Source organism: Medicago sativa, chromosome 3 (assembly GCF_051527215.1).
Source record: "Medicago sativa cultivar Bolivia chromosome 3, Bolivia_mono, whole genome shotgun sequence".
NCBI lineage: Eukaryota > Viridiplantae > Streptophyta > Magnoliopsida > Fabales > Fabaceae > Medicago > Medicago sativa.
Window position 1 is genome coordinate 49,169,509 of NC_140751.1, and position 21,016 is coordinate 49,190,524.

At 33.8% G+C, this 21,016-nt stretch overlaps 2 long non-coding RNA genes across 11 annotated transcripts; one reads left to right on the plus strand and one right to left on the minus strand.

Annotated features, from left to right (window-relative positions):
• The first annotated feature begins 16,423 nt into the window (after positions 1–16,423).
• LOC146937926 (uncharacterized) lies at positions 16,424–20,733 on the plus strand. Of its 9 annotated transcripts, none has more exons than XR_015031066.1 (7): positions 16,424–16,786; positions 17,818–17,990; positions 18,120–18,220; positions 18,320–18,446; positions 19,059–19,162; positions 19,905–20,086; positions 20,416–20,733. It is a non-coding gene; the product is annotated as an uncharacterized LOC146937926 (long non-coding RNA). The 9 variants fall into 9 exon arrangements; XR_015031067.1 differs by having other exon boundaries at positions 18,323–18,446; XR_015031074.1 differs by having other exon boundaries at positions 18,140–18,220; positions 18,323–18,446.
• On the minus strand, positions 18,916–20,420 carry LOC146937927 (uncharacterized). 2 transcript variants are annotated; one of them, XR_015031075.1, is made up of 4 exons: positions 20,178–20,420; positions 19,962–20,055; positions 19,686–19,803; positions 18,916–19,139 (listed from the first exon to the last, which is right to left on the minus strand). It is a non-coding gene; the product is annotated as an uncharacterized LOC146937927 (long non-coding RNA). The 2 variants fall into 2 exon arrangements; XR_015031076.1 differs by having other exon boundaries at positions 18,916–19,160.
• Positions 20,734–21,016: the final 283 nt, after the last annotated feature.

Here is a 21,016-nt window from a genome sequence, read left to right on the forward strand (position 1 = left end):
ATTCAACTATTCAGAAGCAACAAATCCAGCTTCTGGACTTCAGATGCTGACGTCATCATCAGAAGCGAGTTTTCCTCAGAACCTCAATAAAGAGCTTCTGATGGACTACCGCTTCTGAACTAACTTCAGAACCTAAAATCCTATTCAGGAGCAAGCAAGCATTTAATCAGATACAAAGTGCATGTTCAAATTTTTCTTTATAAAATCAAATCTTTCAACAGTTAAAGGCTTAGTAAATATATCAGCCCATTGATTTTCAGTATCAATGAATTGTATATCTAAAATTCCTTTTTGAACATAATCTCTGATAAAATGGTGTTTGATTTCAATGTGCTTCGCTCTTGAATGCAAAATTGGATTTTTAGACAAACAAATAGCAGCAGTATTATCACAATAAATGGGAATACTGTTAGCAGTTATCTGATAATCTTCCAACTGATGTTTCATCCAAAGTAGTTGTGTACAACAACTTGCAGCTGAAATGTATTCTGCTTCTGCTGTAGACATAGCAATAGTTGTTTGTCTTTTGCTAGCCCAGGATATAAGATTATCACCCAGAAATTGACAATTGCCACTGGTTGACTTTCTTTCAATCCTATCACCAGCATAATCAGCATCACAGAATCCAATTAGCTTATAATCTAAGGATTTCCTATAAAGGAGTCCAAGATTGGTTGTTCCTTTCAAATACCTGAAGATTCTCTTGACAGCAGTCATATGAGATTCTCTAGGATCTGATTGGAATCTTGCACACAAGCATACACTGAATAAAATATCTGGCCTAGATGCAGTGAGGTATAACAAAGAACCAATCATACCTCTATACAGCTTCTGATCTACTTTAGCTCCTTCATCTTCTTTGCTTAAGGTGCACGTAGGGTGCATTGGAGTGTTCATCACTTTACAATCTTCAAGTTTGAACTTCTTCAGAAGCTCCTTTGTGTACTTTGATTGATGAACATAGACTCCATCTTTGCATTGATTGATTTGAATGCCCAGGAAGAACTTCAGCTCTCCCATCATGCTCATTTCAAATTCATCCTGCATTAACTCAGAAAATTCCTTGCAAAGAGATGCATTAGTAGAACCAAATATTATATCATCAACATATATTTGCACAACAAGAATATCTTTCCCAAGGGTCCTTCTGAAGAGTGTAGTGTCAACCTGTCCTCTCTTAAAGTTATTTTTGATTAAGAAATTACTTAGTCTATCATACCAAGCTCTGGGAGCTTGTTTCAAGCCATATAGTGATTTCTTCAATTTAAAAACATGGTCAGGATATTTAATATCCTCAAATCCAGGAGGTTGCTTAACATACACTTCTTCTTCTATGACACCATTGAGAAATGCACTCTTGACATCCATCTGATATAATATTATGCCATGATTAACTGCATAGGAAAGAAGTAACCTGATTGCTTCCAATCTTACAACTGGAGCAAACGTTTCAGTGTAATCAATGCCTTCTTGTTGACTATACCCTTGTGCAACAAGTCTGGCTTTGTTTCTTGTTACTTCACCTTGCTCATTCAGCTTGTTTCTGAATACCCATTTTGTTCCAATAATGTTCTTGTGCTGAGGTTTGGGTACCAGATCCCACACATCATTTCTTTGAAATTGATTCAACTCTTCTTGCATAGCTAGGATCCATCCATCATCTGAAAGTGCTTCATCAACTGTTGTAGGTTCAATCATTGAGATTAGTCCAATCATTGACTCTTCTTGTCTGAAATGTGATCTTGTTCTTCTTGGACTATCTTTGTTTCCAATGATTAGCTCTTCAGGATGTGAAGACTTGTGTTTGAATGTGTTTCTGGGAGGATCTTCTTGATGTGAGTCATCTTGTGCTTCATCAGAAGCAGCTTCATCTTGCGCTTCTGATGTGGGTTCAGCTTCTGGACTATCTTCAGACTCAGCTATCTGATCAGGTTCTGGAGTAGCTTCAGGAACCTGTATCTCTGCAGAACTTTCACCTTGCTTTGAAGTTTTATCTTCAAGCTCCTTGTCATCAAATTTAACGTGCATAGATTCTTCAACACAGAGTGTTTCTGAATTATACACTCTGTATGCCTTTGACCTTTCAGAGTAACCCAAAAAGATTCCTCTTTGGGCCTTGGCATCAAATTTCTTTAGGTAGAGCTTGTTGTTCAGAATGTAACATGTACATCCAAATTGATGAAAGTAAGAGATATTGGGTTTTCTTCCTTTAAAGAGTTCATATGCTGTTTTCTCCAAAATAGGTCTAATATAGATCCTGTTTTGAACATAGCATGCTGTATTCACTGCTTCTGCCCAAAAATGTTTTGGTAAATTGTTTTCATGAATCATGGTTCTGGCCATTTCTTGTAAAGTTCTATTCTTTCTCTCTACAACCCCATTTTGTTGTGGTGTTCTAGGAGAAGAGAATTCATGGAAAATTCCATGTTTTTCACAAAAAGCTTCAAATGGCTCATTTTCAAATTCTCCACCATGATCACTTCTGATTTTCAAAATTTTTGATTCTTTTTCAGATTGAATTTGAGTGCAGAAGCTACTGAATACATCACACGCAACATCTTTACTCTTTATGAATTTCACCCAAGTCCATCTGCTGTAATCATCAACAATGACTAATCCATATCTACTTCCATATAAGGATGCAGTACTCACTGGTCCAAATAAATCAATATGGAGTAATTCTAAAGGTCTTGAGGTTGAAACAATGTCTTTGGTTTTAAAAGATGATTTCACAATTTTCCCTCTCTGACATGCACCACAGAGTGCATCTGAATGATAGTCAATGTCTGGTAGCCCTTTCACAAGTTGTAACTTACTAAGCTTAGAGATTAACCTCCAGTTAGCATGTCCCAACCTTCTGTGCCACATCCATTTCTTATCATTCACTGATAGTAGGCAAATCACCTTCTGATCAGCCAGTTCAAAAAAATTGATTTTATAGACATTGTCAACTCTCTTTCCCTTGAACACAATGGATTTGTCTTCCTTGTTGATTACTGTACAGTTGGGTTTTTCAAAAAGCACATCATAACCATTATCACAAAATTGACTAATGCTCAAAAGGTTATGTTCAAGACCATCTACCAACCATACATTATTAATTGAGGTAGAGGAATTACCAATAGTTCCTGTACCTATGATCTTGCCTGACTGGTTGCCTCCAAATTTCACATTTCCTCCCTCTTTCATTGTTAGGCTGAGGAACATGGACTTGTCTCCTGTCATGTGTCTTGAGCAACCGCTGTCTAGGTACCATGATCTTTGCTTTGGCGCTGCTCTTAGACATACCTGCATCATTGACATTTTTAGATTTAGGTACCCATTGTTCTATGGGTCCTGGAAGGTTAGTACTTAAGGCTTTACTCTTCACTTCTTGTACCTTGTGCTGTGAGTTGGGTTGCTTCTGATTAACCATCACCTTAGGTTTTGGTACTTCAGAAGCAGTAACTGTCTTCTTCTGAAACTTAGACTTCAGAACCCCAGATTTTGGTTTCACCAGACTCTGAGGAATAGGTTCTGATCTTTTCAGGATCCTAACCTTTGAAGTCTTGGAATCAGATTTGATCATAGCCTTTGACTTAGAGTTCTTTGGCTTTGAAGTAATCTTAGCCTTAGAACTAGAAGCTTCAGGTTCTGATTGAACAACAGTTTCCAATTCAGCCCCTTCTGGTACAAAGAATGTTTTCAGACCTTCCTTGATGCATTCACAACAAGACTTTAGATTGGTTTTATCAAGTTTCACTTCTGGAAAACCAATTCCTCTGCCATTGTTCTTGTAAATGCTATAAATCATAGAAGCTACTCTGCTTCTGTCAATGCCAGATATAATGAAATCTTCAAGAGCAATTTCATGATTACTTAAAGGTTTTTCATTACACTTTTCTTGTAGCTTCTGACATAAGAACCTGAGCTGATCTTCATATGTTTTACACATGAAATCAAAGCCCCTAAGTCCTTGTTCAGAAGCTTTCAGATCCAATAGAGTTGATTTTTGCTGTTGTACCAAATCAGCATATTTTTCTTTTAAATCCTTCAACTCATTGGTTCTTACTTCAAAATGTGTAAGAAGTTCTTTAAGTGACTCAACAAGTTCATCTCTGGGAATTTTGGAATATACCTCGTTTTCATCTTCTGAGTCTGAATCTGATCCAGCTTCTGAAGTTGCTGTTGCTACCAACCCAACAGCTACCTTTGCATCTTCATCAGCTTCCTCTTTATCAGATCCAGATTCACTACCCAAATCATCCCAGGTTGCCATTAAACTCTGCTTAATCTGCTTCTTGAGTTTGCTTGGTTTGAATGTAGACCTCTTTGACTTGTCCTTTGACTTTTCTCTTTGAAGATCAGGGCATTCAGCAATGAAGTGTCCAGGCTTCTTACAGTTGAAGCATCCCTTCTGATCTTCTTTCTTTGAGCTTCTGGAGTTACCCCTTCTGGAGAGAAACTTTCTGTTCTTCTTGGCCAGATATTGAAGTCTGTTTGAGAGCATGGCCATTTCAGCAGCATCTGGTTCAGAACCTGAACTTGACTGTTCTTCCTCTTCAAATTCAACCACTTTGAGAGCTTTTGATGACTTGCCTTTGGATGGAAGAGCTATTGATTTACTCTTCTTAGTAGACTCATGTTCATTAAGACTTAACTCATGAACTTTGAGAGAACTAACAAGATCTTCGACACTTAAAGTGTTTAAATCTTTAGCTTCCTCAATGGCAGTCACCTTTGGTCTCCATCTAGCAGGTAAGCTTCTGAGTATCTTGCTTACATGATCAGAAGCAACATAGCTCTTCTTTAGAATCTGTAGCCCAGAAACTAAAGTTTGAAACCTTGAGTACATCTCCTCAATAGTTTCATCATCCTTCATCTTGAATAACTCATACTGATGTACAAGCAGGAGAGCCTTTGCTTCTTTGACCTTCTTGCTCCCTTCATAATTTGAACAGAGAGAAGCAAACATAGCTTTAGCAGTGGATTTGTCACTCATCTTCATGTATTCTGCTTTGGGTATGGCCGTGACAAGAGCTCCTCTGATAATATGATGCTTCTTGTAGAGTTTCCTCAGTTCTGGAGTATGTTTCTTTCTATCCACAGCAGCTCCTTCTTCATCAAGGACTAAACCACCAACGCCGTCTTCCAGAATATCCCACAATTCTTCATCTAGGCTCATGATGTAACTGTAAAAATTGGTCTTCCACCAAGAGAACTCTTCAGCATCTCCATTGAACTTTGGAACTTTTCCAACACTGGTTTTCTTACTATCACTATAATCATGTGAGACATTTTTATAGCTAGTATCACCATCAGGAGGAGGAGTAGTCATGTTTTTCTCAGATCTTTGACTGTTGCACGGTTAAGTGATACACAACAGACCAAGGCTCTAGATACCAATTGAAGGTGAGAAAAACACAAGAAGGGGGGTTGAATTGTGTTTTAGAAAAATTCTTCGTTTCTCCTAAAAAACTGAACACACTGATCAGAAGCTAAGCGAGACAGCTTCTGAAGTGATAATCAGAATCTAAATGCAGCGGAATAAAACAGAGAGAGAGAAGAAGAACGACACAAAGCAATTATACTGGTTCCTTCCACAATCCGGAAGTAGTCCAGTCCCCCTTGCACTTCCAAGGAGATTTCACTATGAGTAATATCTGATTACAAATGCTCAAGCACACAAGCAAGAGACTTCCAATGCTCAAGCACACAAGCAAGAGACTTCCTTTGCTCAAGAACACAATCAAGAGACTTCCTGCTCAAGCACAACTGCAAGAGACTTCCTAACTAAACAAAATTACACAGAAAATTGTTTAAGGTTGAACACTTGATATACAATCAGAGGTGCTCACAATACAAATCAGATACAGACTCAATGGACTTAAGAATTTCTAAGATATGACTTTGAGACACAGAAATTCTAAGTGAATGCAGAACAATTTCAGCAGAGGTTTGGTACTTGTGAAAATCTTGTGAGTCTTTCGTTCAGCGTTCTTGCATTACCAATTCTCTAGGTCTTCACTCCTTTATATAGAGGTGTGAGAGAGACGTTGTGAAATTGCCAGCACACCAAAGAGTCGTTGTTGAAGCTTGATCTTTCACCAATAATCTTTTGCCTGATTTGGCTGTTGTCCTATGAAGAACAAATTTGAAATCCATTCCTTATCCAAAGGAACATCTATGCAGGCGAAACCGTATTCTGGAGCTGTTTTCTTGTCCTGTAGCGCGGACACAAAACAGAGTAGTGGAGAACGTGGTTGTACAATTCGTACAAAGTACAATGTCAACGCTTTCGTCCAAATTGCAAACACACGCCTTCAAACACCTTTGAAATGACCGTTGCAAACTCCACTAATCCTTTGTTTGTGTTTTCGAATCCAATAGACAGCTTTTGCATTGATAATTCTTCAATTCTTGATTCTTTGCAAATCCAGTTGATATTCAGCTTCTGGTGAAATGGCTTCTGATGATGCAGCTTCTGATGATGCAGCTTCTGATGATATGACTTCTGCAGCTTCTGATGACGCAGCTTCTGATGATGTGGCTTCTGGACCTCTTGTCTTCAGAAGCACTATTCTTCAGGAGCAGCTTACTTCAGGAGCGCTATTTCTTCAGGAGCAGCTTGACTTCAGGAGCGCTTTGCCTTCAGAATCATCTAAGCTTCATTTTCTTTTGCTCTTTATTTGCTCATTCAGAACCAATGATGATGTAACTTTATAATTATGGTCCTGTACACTTGAACAAATATTAGCTAGTCCAATTTACAATTTTTAATACCTTGTTATCATCAAAACTCTTTAAGGTTCATTGTTAAACACATTTTGTTCCAACACCCATAAGTGCTTATTTGAGAAAAGTGATTAATTCTGAATTTAAATGGTGAAATTCGTGCTTGTATTTTGATTTAATTTTGGGTATGTGAAATTGATGCTAAACATGTTGTTGTTGATTTTACATACTTGAATTGTGGTTATATGAAACCTTGTTGATTTTCGCTCAATTTGATGAAAAATAATGTTGTGGTTGTTGAATGATGGTGAGATCATGATTATATGATGTAGTTGTTGTTGTGCAATGATGTTGTCATCAATTCATGCTTTGGGTGTTGATGAAAGTATTGTTGTGATTGAATTGTGGTGATTTTGCAACTTTTGTGAAAATGGGTTGAAAATGAAGAAGTTTGATTTTGATGATGTTGAATGAGTTAAGGAAGTTGTTAGAATGAATTAGGATGATATGATTTTCTGTTTTAATCACTTGGTTTTGGAGAGAAATCATTTTGGCAAGAAAACGGGTTTTTGAGTAAAATTTGTTTTTTGAAGCGTTTTTGCAAAATAAATCATTTTGGGGTGAGTTTTGATTAAGTTGTTTTGAGTTGAAATGTTAAGTTTTCAAGTGTAGTTTCTATGGTCTAAGTGTTAGGGATGCATTGGCGAAAACGGAATCGAAAATGGATTTGAAAACAAGATTTCATGCGCGAAAACATGAAAATGCATTTTTCTGTACTGGTGAGGTGACACGATTGTGTGTCTAGGTGACACGACCTTGTCAGAGTCCCCTGTAAGGGATGACACGACCGTGTGTCCTGATGACGCAACCGTGTCAGCTCTGCAGAACCTTGAAACCTCGTTTTTCGTGTTTTTGTGTACTTTTAAGCATACCAATGGATTCCAAACACCTAACGTTATTCAATCAATTTATAATTAAGCTTCTAAGAGTATTATAGCTTGATTCTAACTTGGTTTTGTTTTGAAAACGAATTGGTTTTATAATATGGGAGAAATGATACGAACTTGTTGTAACTTTGTGATTTTGTTGATTTCGTCGCATTTAGCCGGTGAAACGTAATTGTATGCTCTACTGGACTTATATGTGGCTTAGAGGTATGCTTAGTTGAGGCATTGAATCTTGTTTACTTGGTTTTGGTTCAATTGCTTCAATTATTTTAAAGTTGTAAAACGATAGACGAACTTTGTCGGAAATAATTTTTAAGTCCAATTACTTGGCAAATCTTTAGTTGATAGTCTGATATGGTTAAATGGAGATATGTGAATGATTGTTAGGTGTCTGACATGATGTTTATCATAAGGTGTTGTATTTTCTCTTTTACTTGGATTGTGAGAAAGTGTATGAAGTTGTTGAACTATATTATATAGTTGATGTTGATTGATGTATATATGACAATTATATGTTGATTGAATTGTGAATGTGGCTGATGATTGCATATATGTTAAATGAATGGTGATGATCATTTGATAGATGAATGGTGATAAATATGTTTATGGTATGTTGTTTGTTGAACATGTTAAATGTTGATTGTTGGTGGTGAATTCATACATGCTAATTTTAATGGTGATATTGTTGGTGAATGCATGTATGCAAAATGATGGTGATGATGTGGTAAATTGTTTGTGTGAACATATGCATTGTGTCGAGTCATATGTTCATGCATTCATGACTGATGGTGGCCGATTTTATATCCAATTGAGGTGATAATGATGTTTTTGTTGCATCATGGGTGACGACCTTGAGGTGATTTGGTACCGCATGCATCTAGAAGAGTCTAGAACATCGCATGCATTTGATTAATTGATGAGTCGTGTCATAATCGAATATGTGACTTGGTGAATTTGTGTATTGGTGAAATTTGGTGAATGTTGTGATTGTGTGGATTGGTGTATATGTACATCGGTGGATTTTGTTGATAGTTGTGAATAATTGAATTATGCTCTAATTGCATGTCTCACTTGTTTGTACTTATACACTTGGTGAACATATTTGATCATAATTAATTTGGTAATAATGATGAGGTGAAAATTGTATTTGTATATATATATATATATATATATATATATATATATATGATGTGGTGATTCTTTGATAATGATGATTGCTTGCTTATAACTTGGAAAAGATGAATTGTACTTGTTGAGTTAATTATGCTAAATGAGGAATAAAGTGAGTAAATCCTTTCATTGAATGATGTTGATAAATGATCTGTCGGTGACTTGATTAAATATGTCTGTTATGCTATGATAATAATATGATAGCTTGAGGTGCAAGTATGGGGGATAATAATCATGTCATGCTAGTATTCTAAGAAGAATGATTATGTATATGTGATATGTATGAATCCTTGAATGCTTATGTTTTCATATGTTGATTATGATTGATGTAAAGCTTACCCCCAGTGGTCTGTGGTGGACCACCTACCTGTTTGTATGAATGGGTAGACGGCGTGCATGTTTAGTTTTGTTGCTTGCTTGGTGAGTGCTTGAGGATAGCGGAGCTACCTCATCTATCTGTTTTTGGAGTCTTAGCTTAGGGCTCTGATTAGGATGTTGTCTTGTCTTTTATTTTGACGTTGGTTTATGTTGTGGAGATTTTGCCCATATGTCGGGTTTTGGAGATTTCATGTATTGATATATTTTGACCATGGCATGTATATGTTGGAGATATATGATTTGTATCCACTGCGACTGTTGAGATGTTTTATATATGCATGATGATTTGGATTTCGTTGAGAGGTAGCGTCTATTTCTTAAATATATTCTTTATTCGCGTGTTTTATCGCTTAAATTGAAATAGGGTGTTACAGCTTTGGTGAGAGTTGGAGAGAATTTGAGAGAAGTTGGAAGAAAAATGAAACTGAAAAAGTCAAATTATGCTTCTGTTCCTGTATAAACACGCATCTGCAGTTAACTGCCGATGTAACTGGCGGTAGTTAACTGCTGAAGTTTCCTAGGTAGTTAATTGCAGTCGGTTCTATTATCATCGATAGTTAACTGCCGAAGGGTATTTTGGTATTTTATATGGGTTCTCGGCCTTCTCAAATGTGTCATCAACAATTTTCGTATTTTACATGGGCTAACTTGGGTTGGGTCACTGGGCTTGCAGACCGGCCCTTTAAGAATAAGAAAAAATATTTAATTTATAAAATAGTTTTATTATATAAGAATTAATTTTATCGTTTTCAAAGTTGCATTTTGTGAGTTCTGATGAACATTCTTTATTTTTACATTGATGTTTTTATGCTATTTATAATTTATCCCTTGTGGATGTTGATTTAATAGGTGTTTTATATATCTTTTGACTAAGTTTACAAACACATTAATTTATATGATGGATAATAATTTATGTGATATGTAGTTGTATTATTCTTTAAAAAAATGTAGTTGTATTGTTCATTGCATCTTTTTTTTATATAAAAAATAAAATAATACATTTTGAAATACGGGTCGGACAATCCCATCATGTCATATAGCCCACTACTAATTGGGCTGGGCTCAATTTTGGAAGCCCATGAATCAAGTGTACCGATCCTCTCTGGTCCATTAATATGTGTTGGCCCTTCGGGCAAAGGCGGACTGGGTCGGGCCGATCCAATTGACAGCTCTAAGTAAGCGTCATAAGATGTAGTGTTTAATTCCGCATATTTAGTTTTGACTATTACTTTTCCCACCCTACCCATTTCTCACGCGCCCTATTTTTTCTTTCGAAAATGTCCATGAGGTTTTCGGATTTTAAAACCCGAACTGAGTTTTTCCTTTGTTATAGGGTGAAAAAAAAAATGAGTTTTTCACCAATTTGGATTTTATAATCCGAAAACATCAAAAATAAGGCGCATTATTTGATTTTTCGGATTATAGAATCCGAACACCCCCTAACCACCCTTTTTCAATGGAAAAGCAGTTCGGATTATATAATTCAAACTATATCAGGACAAATTCTGAACATGTTTGTAACATAGATAGTCATTTTAAGGGCAATATTAATCTTCCTAACTCTCATCATTCTGTTTTAGATCATTGTTAGTTGTTTTTAATCAAAAATTCGGTTTTCAGGCTACTTGATCATATTGCTCCGAAAATTCCCCATAAAATCAGTAACAAAAATCAAGGATCATGACACCCGTAGAATAAACATCTTACGGGATTCCGCTCCTCAAAATCCAAAATTCCATTGTATAGACCCATTATTTTTTATTTTTCTTCATATTCTCAGAAAAATCCTTCTAGTTCAGATGACAAAAAAGAAATTGTTCTCAGAAAAATCCCTCTAATTTTTTTAATTGAGATCAACGTTACTAGGTATTTCAGGTCCCTCTAGTTAATTAAGAGCTAGTTTGTTATGGTCACAAGATCAAATAATAAAAAATAAAGCAAAATATATTTTGGGGATAAGTGCATCATTGTGTATACCTAAACATTATACATTTGGTCTTGTGATTAGGGATGGGAATAGGCTAGGCCGAGCTAGGCTTTGTAAGGCCTGAGCCTGGCCTGCCAATTTTTTTGAAGGCTTAAGCCTGGTTTGCGGCCTGTCATAGGCTTACTTTTTAGGCCTGAATCTGACCTTCTGAAAGCCTGATACGACCTGCTAGCCAACATTTGAAAGCCTATTTCATATGAACATATTTAAATCAACAATGTGATCTAAGTGTGAATAGGCTAGCAAACTAATATATCAATTAGATGAAACTCATTTTTGATAATCAACATGAGTTTTTAAAGAATTTGACTATATATTGTATCATATTTCAATTCTAGTTTATAATAATACATTTAATATGCAAAAAAATTAATTAATACTAATAAGCTTAAATTACTGAAAAAATTACCACGCTTTTATTTTAATTAAGAGTACAAAATATAATATAATAATAAATAATATTATTCATATTTACTTAAATAGACCGGCCTAATAGGCCTAAGAGGCTTTTTGAATGGCTTGTGGCCTGACCTATTAAAATAAATAGGCTTTTAAAAAAGTCTATGCCTTCTCTATTTAAAAAAAAAGCTTAGCCTGACCTGGCCGGTCGTAGGCTAGGTCGTAGGCCCCTGTAGGCAGTGGCGTATCCAGGACCCTGGACCAGGGGGTGCAGACTATTTTACCTAAATAATTTTCGCTTCAAAAAGTCGTCTCTTATTTTAGTAAAATCTCATTATAATAAATTTAGTAAAATTTGTACTTTTAAAAACGTTATTAAATTGGCCCTAGTTTTTTATCTCTAGGTTTTCACTTTCCGTTTCTTCATTGAGGGGTGGTTTTGGATCACTTTTTGACATGAAATCACCCCTCTTCATCTTTCTCTCTCTATTTCAATCTAAATAAGTGATTTTTTCACATAGATCTAGATTTTTTCTTTGTGATTCCGTCATCTGAGTGTGACGGTGTGTTGTTCGTCGTCTTGTGCGGCGTTGTTTGATTTCCCGTCTTGGTGCGGTGTTCATTTGATTCATATTGAAAAATTGATTATTCAATCAAAGATTTGGACGTCAACGTTGCAGATCTGGAGTCATGGGTATTCCAGTCACTTTAATTTTATCATATATTTTTGTAGGCATAATTATGTCTTTATATGCTATTAACTTGGATGTTGTGAGTTGTTCGCAGATTCATCCTTTAAGTTTTTAGAGGTGTTGAATAATGTACTCTATTGATTTGAATGAATGGATATCGTTTTGTATTTGTCAAAAAAAACGTTATTAAATTATGTAGCATTCAAATTTTGGTGAAGTAATTTAAATGTTTAACATGGTCATAGTCTTTTTTTTTTTTTTAAGAATCATAGTCCTCGTAGACAAAAGAAATTGAAAACAAAACAACATAAAATGCAAAAAGTAAAACTTAAAGATGTTGTCCAAGTCCAGTATATTATATATCACTTACGTTGGAATTTCACAAGAAACGTTAATGGTGTAGGGGCTGAATCAGTTGGGATTTGGAAATAAGCTCTTCGCATTTAGTTGGGGAAAAAACCAATGAAACACAAACATTAAATAAAAAAAGCAAAAGTAAGAGATATAATCAAATCAATTAAACAAAGTAAAAGATAAGGATGAATATAAAAAGCAATAGTCAGGTACAATCAGTCTTTATTATAATGTTAAAACTGAAAAACAATGTGCATCTAAAAAAATACAAGTGTCAATATCTAAAGAGTCTAGAGGGGTGCAGGTCAGCAACAACTTTGATGTGAGAGAGTCTTGAAGCAGGGTGCAAAGCGGGTGCAAAGTTAAAATGTCAGGGTATGCAAAATACATATAAACTAGGGTTAATTATGTTTCTAATCCCTATAAAATAGCGACCTTGTAAGTTTAGTCCCTACTTAATTTTAATAGCATTTTTAGTCCCTATAAAAAAAAATTTACTTATAATTTTAGTCCCTGCTAAAACAAAGTTTGATTAATTATCCTTAAACTCTTAAATTTTTTAACGATTTTTTTGAGACAAGATTAGAACACTATGAAAGGTTCGTTTACTAAAATTTAGAATTTTCTGACATGAAATGAATTAAATATGAATTTTTTAAAACGACAAAAGTCAAAGATAAAAAGTAATAAAATCTGGATGTAGAAATCAAATTTTGCAATAATTTTTTGCATACGAACTTTTAGTAATGTTCTAAACATGTCTGCAAAAAATTGTTCAAAAATTTAAGAGTTTAAGCATAAATTAAACAAATTTGAATTGAGTAGGGACTAATACTCAGTGCAGAAAAACAAAATTAGGGACTAAAAATGCTATTAAAATTAAGTAGGGACTAAACTTACAAGGTCTCTATTTTATAGGGACTAGAAACATAATTAACCCTATAAACTATGATTACCGAGAGAAAAATTCAAAATCTGCACATGCACACCTTCACACTGGACTGGCTCCGCCCCTGTCTGTAGGCCGGCCTGACCTATTCTCATCCCTACTTGTGATCAATTTAATATTTCTCCTCTAGTTAAATACCAGAAGGGAATTAATTGCTTTATGTAGCCAACTAGTGACCTAACCCGTGCGTCGCACGGTTAAAAATTTTCATTTAGTTGACTTTAAATTAATCCCAGCAGCGCATCATCCAACAATCCAACCATTAATTCAATACTCACATGACAAAAACAATCCAAAACTAAAATTCTAAAACTAATATATTGTCTCCGAAAATAAAATATAGTCCAAATTCAAGCCATGTATCTCACGCACATGTGCAAAGCAAACCAAACAACAAACAACGGATTTCAACGAATTAGCTAAGAAAATTAATTGTCATAAAGATGATTGGGATGAAAATAAAATCAGCAAAATACAATCCAATATAACCAAAATAGACTTCAAATTGCATCGAAAAATATAAACCACCACATGTTTGAGACGAAGTTAAAAGCAAAAGTTACAACAATTCACAACAGTACATAGAAAACAAATGTTACTGTTCTGGATCGGTTAAAAGGCCAATTCATTGATGACGCGTGGACTAAACGTCCACCAGACTAAGACCAGGACCGGCCCAACACATATTGAGGCTCAAGGCGAAATCCAAAATGATGCCTTTTAAGTTATTATTAATTTGTGAAGAAAAAAAATGTTATTAATTTTATTTGTTTCTCTACTGACTTGAGCGTCGGAGTGCTAACGTGCCTGCATGCAAATTCCATTCCAACGTAAAGACTCATCGCCACCGTACCAGAACACTCTCCACCATCGTTGCCTCCATCAATTCCTCACCGAACAGACCAGTTACCGTACATTGATTGATTTGTAACTAATTTAGTAAGGGAACCATAGTTTCAATTATAAAATTAAAAAAGAATACCAAAAATTATATTAGGAGAATACCATACCACGCAGATTTGTTAATAAACATATTTATTTATAATAAACATAAAATTTCATTAGATATAGATAAAGAAACTATAAATTGTAATAAGTTAAATATAAAGCATGTAAATAAATTACAAATAAAAAATATAATTATGTCTATATATACTATATAATTACTGAGGAACACAGAGAGGGGAAGTGATGTAGGTTTGATTTAGTGTTGGTGGACTATGATAAGATTTGTGGAACCATCTAATCAAAGGGTGGGAAAAATTGGTCCACGTTGGACCAATTTTTGCATGGGTCCAAATTATACGGAACTGGGGGAAGATATAGCAAGTGGATGCATAAAAAGACAAAACCATTCTAATCCAACACAATAGTAAAAAAAATTAAAATTAATTTTAGTGTTTGCATAGTTTGAATAAAAATTAATTTTAAATGTGTAATGATTAAATTATCCTTTTAATTGTATGTAAAGAAACATTATAATCCAACACGATAGCAAAAAAAATAACAAAAAAACCATCAAATGAAATCTTTTTCCTCTCTCTTGCTGCGTCTCCTTTCCATTTTTCCGTAACATTCTTTAACAGCATAAAACACTTAACCAAACAAACACTTAGTTAAATATTTTTGAATTAGAAAATCTCCCAAGACATAGTAATATCGTTTCCCAAATTAGCTTTTCATGTAGGCAATTCTAAAATTTACCAACAATTAACTCCTAATTTAATTTATTTTTAGATAAAACCTTCCTTAGTAGCCATCTTTTTATAATTGAACTTTAATTACCTTTTAGTCAAACTCTGAATTAGTGGAGATCGTTTTTTAGAATTGGAGGGTTAAATTATTATTTTTTGGTCGAGCAGTCTAGTGGTTGGATTCACACACATCACGCGTGGAGAAATGAGGAATCAGTGCTCCAACCCAAGACTTTGCACATAATATCTCTGATAATTGCAAATTGAACTACACTTATGAATCAAAAGTATTTATTTATTTATTTATTTTAGATATTTTTTTTTGGTACATATCTTATAATACATCATTTCCATTTTTTTTATTATAGTGATTTTTTAAAAAACATTTTTATAGTGATTTTTTTTCAACAAAAACATGTAAGGATGTCGATTGATAGGGTACCAAAGTGCCCTTCCCCATACCCGCATTTGTAAAAAATACCCGTACCCGTACCATAGTGGGCAATAGCTTTGTGTCATTCCTCATACCCTATAGGTACCTAAGTGTCCATACCCACACCCATTACCAACACTTCAAATATGAAAAGACGATAAAAACATCACAATTGAAATAAAACTATGATCCAAATTTTTTAAAATTAACTCATAAAATGTTACGAATCGTAGTATTTAGTCAAATAAAAAACATCCAAAATATCCCTAAAAAATTGCACATCGGCATGATGAAGTTGTTACTGTATTAAGTAAATTAATCATTCACCAAAAGTAAATAAATTATTTATGATATTATATAAATATGTATATGCGAAATTGCGGGACTGGGCAGTATAGTACCCTTACCCGTGTCCGTACCTATTTAAATTTACGGGTATTATCTAGACTCGTGCTCAGACCTATAAACATGGGAAAATGGCGATTATAAATAAAAAAAAATATTTCTCTCAAAAAAAAATAAAAAAAAATATTATAGTGATAGTAATGATATAAACAAAGCATTGTTGTAACCAAAAAAAGATAGTAGTACTTTTTTTCCCCTTGTTCTCGAGACTTCGATAGATTAGACACTCAGCACCTCTCACTTTTCTAATAAAATTTCATCCATTTTATTATTTAGTTTTTTTAAAGAAATATTTTCACCCATTCAACGTTTTTTTTACCATTAACTGATTTATTCATCTCTCCTCACTCCTTCAAACCCTAGCAGCCACACTTCTTCCTTTGTGGCCTCCCTTAGTTAACTGCAAGATCAACATCATAAAAAACACCATTTCAGACAACCTCCAAACTATTTTTAGTGGATTTGAGTATTGATCTGCGATCCCCTTAAAATGAACTCTCTGCCAATTGTTTTATTTCACGATCTGGGCACCGTCGCCTCCGGCAACCACCGTGTCCGAATCACCGCCACCGTCAGTTATGATTTAATATTCTTCTTACTCTATTTCGGTCTTCATCAACTTTGGTCTTCGTTACCGTCACCACCGTTGACAACAAATATAAAGGTGTTGACTATATTTGCTTAATTTTAGGTTTTGTGTTTCCATTTCCCTAATTTTTGTAGATGTATCGTTTTTTATTTATTTTTTAAAAAATGTTAAATTTGTCTAATGCAAAGTATCATCTTCATTTATCTGTAGATTTTTCATGCGGATTTTTTTTTGTTTCATTGTAGAAAAGTAGTATGTATATATTTTTTATTTCAGAAAATATTTTTTTTCTACTAATTTTTTTTTTAAGTGTAAATTTGTTTGTAACACAGTCTCAACCCCGTTTAATCTTCTAGTAGTGTAGATTTTTTACTCAAAGGGTCACTTTAAAACACATTCTTGATGAATTTATGTTGTGTCTTCACTGATTTTTGAATTTGAAGGGAAAGGATAATCCATCAATAAAAAAAGTAACCTCTATTTCAAAATTTATTTTCTAGTTTTTTAAAATTGTAAAAGAGTATAATGTGTCTGATTTATTCGTTCTGTAACATGATTATGGATTGGCTATAAAGATAAAGCTTTTGATATTGTTCTTGGCACAATTGATGTTCCAGAGACAGAACGCTGAAGAAAAAAGAGTGTACATTACATGACACTCAATGCCTTAATCAATCTATGAGTATTATTGGGTTATGTAACACTACAATATATAATAGAAAGGGAAAAAAAGGTGAAAATTTTATTAGTAAGAAAAAGTAATGATATCAAACTTTGGTTAGTCACTGACTTAGATATAACTTTTGGTGTGATTTAGGTATGAAAATATTAAAAACAACCTTATGATTTGCAAGTTTTACTGACTGACTTGTATTTTGGTTTGTTATTGGATATTTGAGAGGCATCGAAAAATTGATTTAATCTTCAATTTTTTTTTTTAATAAATCTGTAGAATGAAAATAATGGTAGGTGGAAAACTGAGTTATTCACTGTATGCATTTCATACTTTTTTGTTGATGAAATGTATTTCTTTATGCTTGATTCAATTTAGGTTATGTAGTTAGGGTTGAATTTTATACTTAACTAATTGGCTTGTGAACCTCTAGGATATATCTAGGTGAGTGGCTTCCAGGGTTTGTAAGCTTGGAAACATATTGGAATGTCCTCACAAGCTTATCTATGCCATCTCGCTTTGCTAGGAAGATCACCATTTTGTCCACTGTGTCATTCATGGTGTGTGTGTGTGTGTGTGTGTAGTTCATTGTGTTTTTCCTAAACTGTAAGTACCATACAATATTTTAATAGTCATTAGCTGTTAATTAGTTAGTGCATTGTAGCTTGCAATACAACACCATTTGTATATAAATATGACATGCAAACTCTTGTTCAATCAATAAATTCATGCCAGATCTGATTACGACATGCCAGATCATATTGTTTTGGTAGATGCGCTTGCCATTCATGAAGAGTTTTTTGACCTCGACAATTTAAGTGAAGTACTTTCATGAGGTAAAAATCTTGTTGTGTTATTTTCAATTACTTTTGGCTAAAAACATTTACAATTTTTTACCATGAGTATTTCTAAATTTTGTTTTGTGAAACTTTTAGCAGGTTATCAAATACGAATGAGGACAAATAATGAGACAAAGTTCAAGAGGGTGGGTGTTTTTGTGGAAGTAGTCCTTGCACGGAGAGTAGCTATCAAGATACTGTCATTGAACTTGGAAATGAATTAGTATGTATTTATGATAATGATTTACCCTCATATTAAGTTTTTTTTTTTTCTATTCGTTGTTGCGATATTCTTGAAGAATTTTTTTTTTGCTTTTTTTTTTTTTTGATGTGGGAGAAATGGTTAAACCTACGATATGACATGTTGAATATTCTAATTCCTTTGTAAATTTCAGTTGGGTTAATTCCTTGTGTTCAAAGTAACCATTTTTCATTTCAAACCTTTTACTTCTCTTTTTTTCCATTAATATGCGTATCTAAGTTGTACTTGATTTAAGTAGAAATCGTTTTATCAATTGAGATTTTTTGGTCTTCAAGAAAATTATAAAGACAAATAGAACTTGTGAATAACTTGATATGCTTTTTGATTTGTTTTGATATATGGCTTTGTGCTGCTTTTGTTTTTTAAAAGTCTTGTTAATACTATACTTGTTTTGCTCTTGGCTTTGTGCTGCTTGTATTACAAAGATAAGTAAGATGTTAACGTCGTATGTTATAATTGCTTGTTGAAAAATTAATTTTATTTTAGATACATATTTAGTATCATGTTTAAATCATAATTTCTGGAGACATCTTATGGCTGATAATACTTTCTTAATCTATATTAAATTTGCAGGTGATCATGTTCCTGTTGACATGCTTGCTTCCATGCTTGCCTGGCTGCTATCTAAACACTTTGAGAAACTGTGTTGGGTTGCTGTCCAAATACACAGTATCACTGTAAGTAAAAAAATGAAAACAATTGTGTAAAACTTGATCTCTTGTTTAGATAAACAAAATATTGGCTTTCATCTTGAGTTCTCTCTCATTCATTCACTTTATCATTCAACTTTAAGCTGTTCTTACGAATTTAAAGAAAGTTTATTATTTTTAGCTTGCATATGGTTTTTGATTGTTTTATGGAGAACAGGATAATGCATGTCATGTTTTTGCACTGAATTATATACGCATACACGCACACACACATGCATATTTAGCCATATAACTCGGTTTTGCACTAAGAATGTTATGAATGATGAGTCTTTGCACATAGGACAATAAAGTGTTAAAAGTATAATTAGAAATATAATTATTAAGAGATGAAATAGAGGTAACTCTTAATGTAGAAAAGATGGTAGAGTATTGTCTTAGGTGATTTGGTTATTCGGGGGAGGAAACATGTAGGAAAAAAGAGAAATGTGAAATCAATCTCCAAGAGAGAGTTAACAGTTTCTGTCCATTCTGTCCAAAAAAGATGTTATACCTTAAACTTGTCAATTGAGAGAGGATCTATCATATGCCTTCATAATACGGGCTTCCATCTTCAAAAATGAATAGGATGATAATTGAAATTTGATGTATATCTGATATTTGATGAAGAGCTTTGAATATGCGAAAATCAGAAAATGAAGATGTTAAATAGGTTAAATAGTGTAGTTAGATGTAGTAAGCAATCTTGCCAATACTTTCATTTTTTTTTAAGTTGTAGAAAGAGCAAGTCATTTCATGGCAAGAGCTCATATCTAATCTTTCATGGTACCTGCATCACGATCTTTGCTTACTACAAATTGGAGGTTGGACAGAATTTCGATTGACATTGGAAGACTCAGGCATGTGTGCCTTACACTTGTACACTGATAAAGACAGTGAAAAAAATAACATCAGGTACCAGTTATTAATACAAAACCAACATTCAAACTTATACAACTACTACAACTACAACAACATGTAAAATGAAAAAAAAAAAAATACTCACCTAGGTTGATGGATAGTGTTCGTACTCCACCTTCTAAGGTACAAAATGGATAACGTGTAGTGTTAGTATCTACATTCTTTATGTTAAATAAATTGCACCTTGGTTGATGGATAGTGTTCGTACTCCACCTTCTGCAGACTACTTTAGTTGGGTTATTTGTTCATCAAATGCAATGGGTCCAATCTTTACTTTCCTCTACACACTTGATGTCCTTGATGCACATTTATCTCTATTGTAGGAATGATGACTGATGCAATCTTCCTATGGCATTTGGATTAGCTTCTTCATATTCATTCAAGATTTTTGGGAAAATCCTTGGCAAGATAATGTCAAAAAATTATGGATTACTCTGTTTGATGAAGGATGAGAAATTTTTATAGTGTGAAAATGATTAGTGACTGAGTATTATATATAGATGTAAGAATATTATTATTATATTCTGCTCAATATTATATTAAATGTAGTATCTTATAATGATTTGACCATTTTTTACTATATTGGATGTATCTTGAATTAAACTACTATTATTTAACAAAATCTTGTATTATATGAGGAAGGTATATGTGGGCTGGGCTTTCAGCTTTGTACTACTTGATGGAAGATGGATGTCGCATGGTCTTAAAGAGGCAAATCAAGAATTAAATATATTAAATAGGTGTACCTAGCTATTGTCTTAGCAATGAATGCATCTTAAGTGGGCCACTCCCTACTAAAAACTTTTCTAATTATTATAATCAACTTTAATCCTCCATTCTTGATTATGGCTCAACAGTGTGAAACTTTTAAGGGTAAATATAGGTGTTTTGATAGCAAGACGAAAACATTCATATCATTGACTC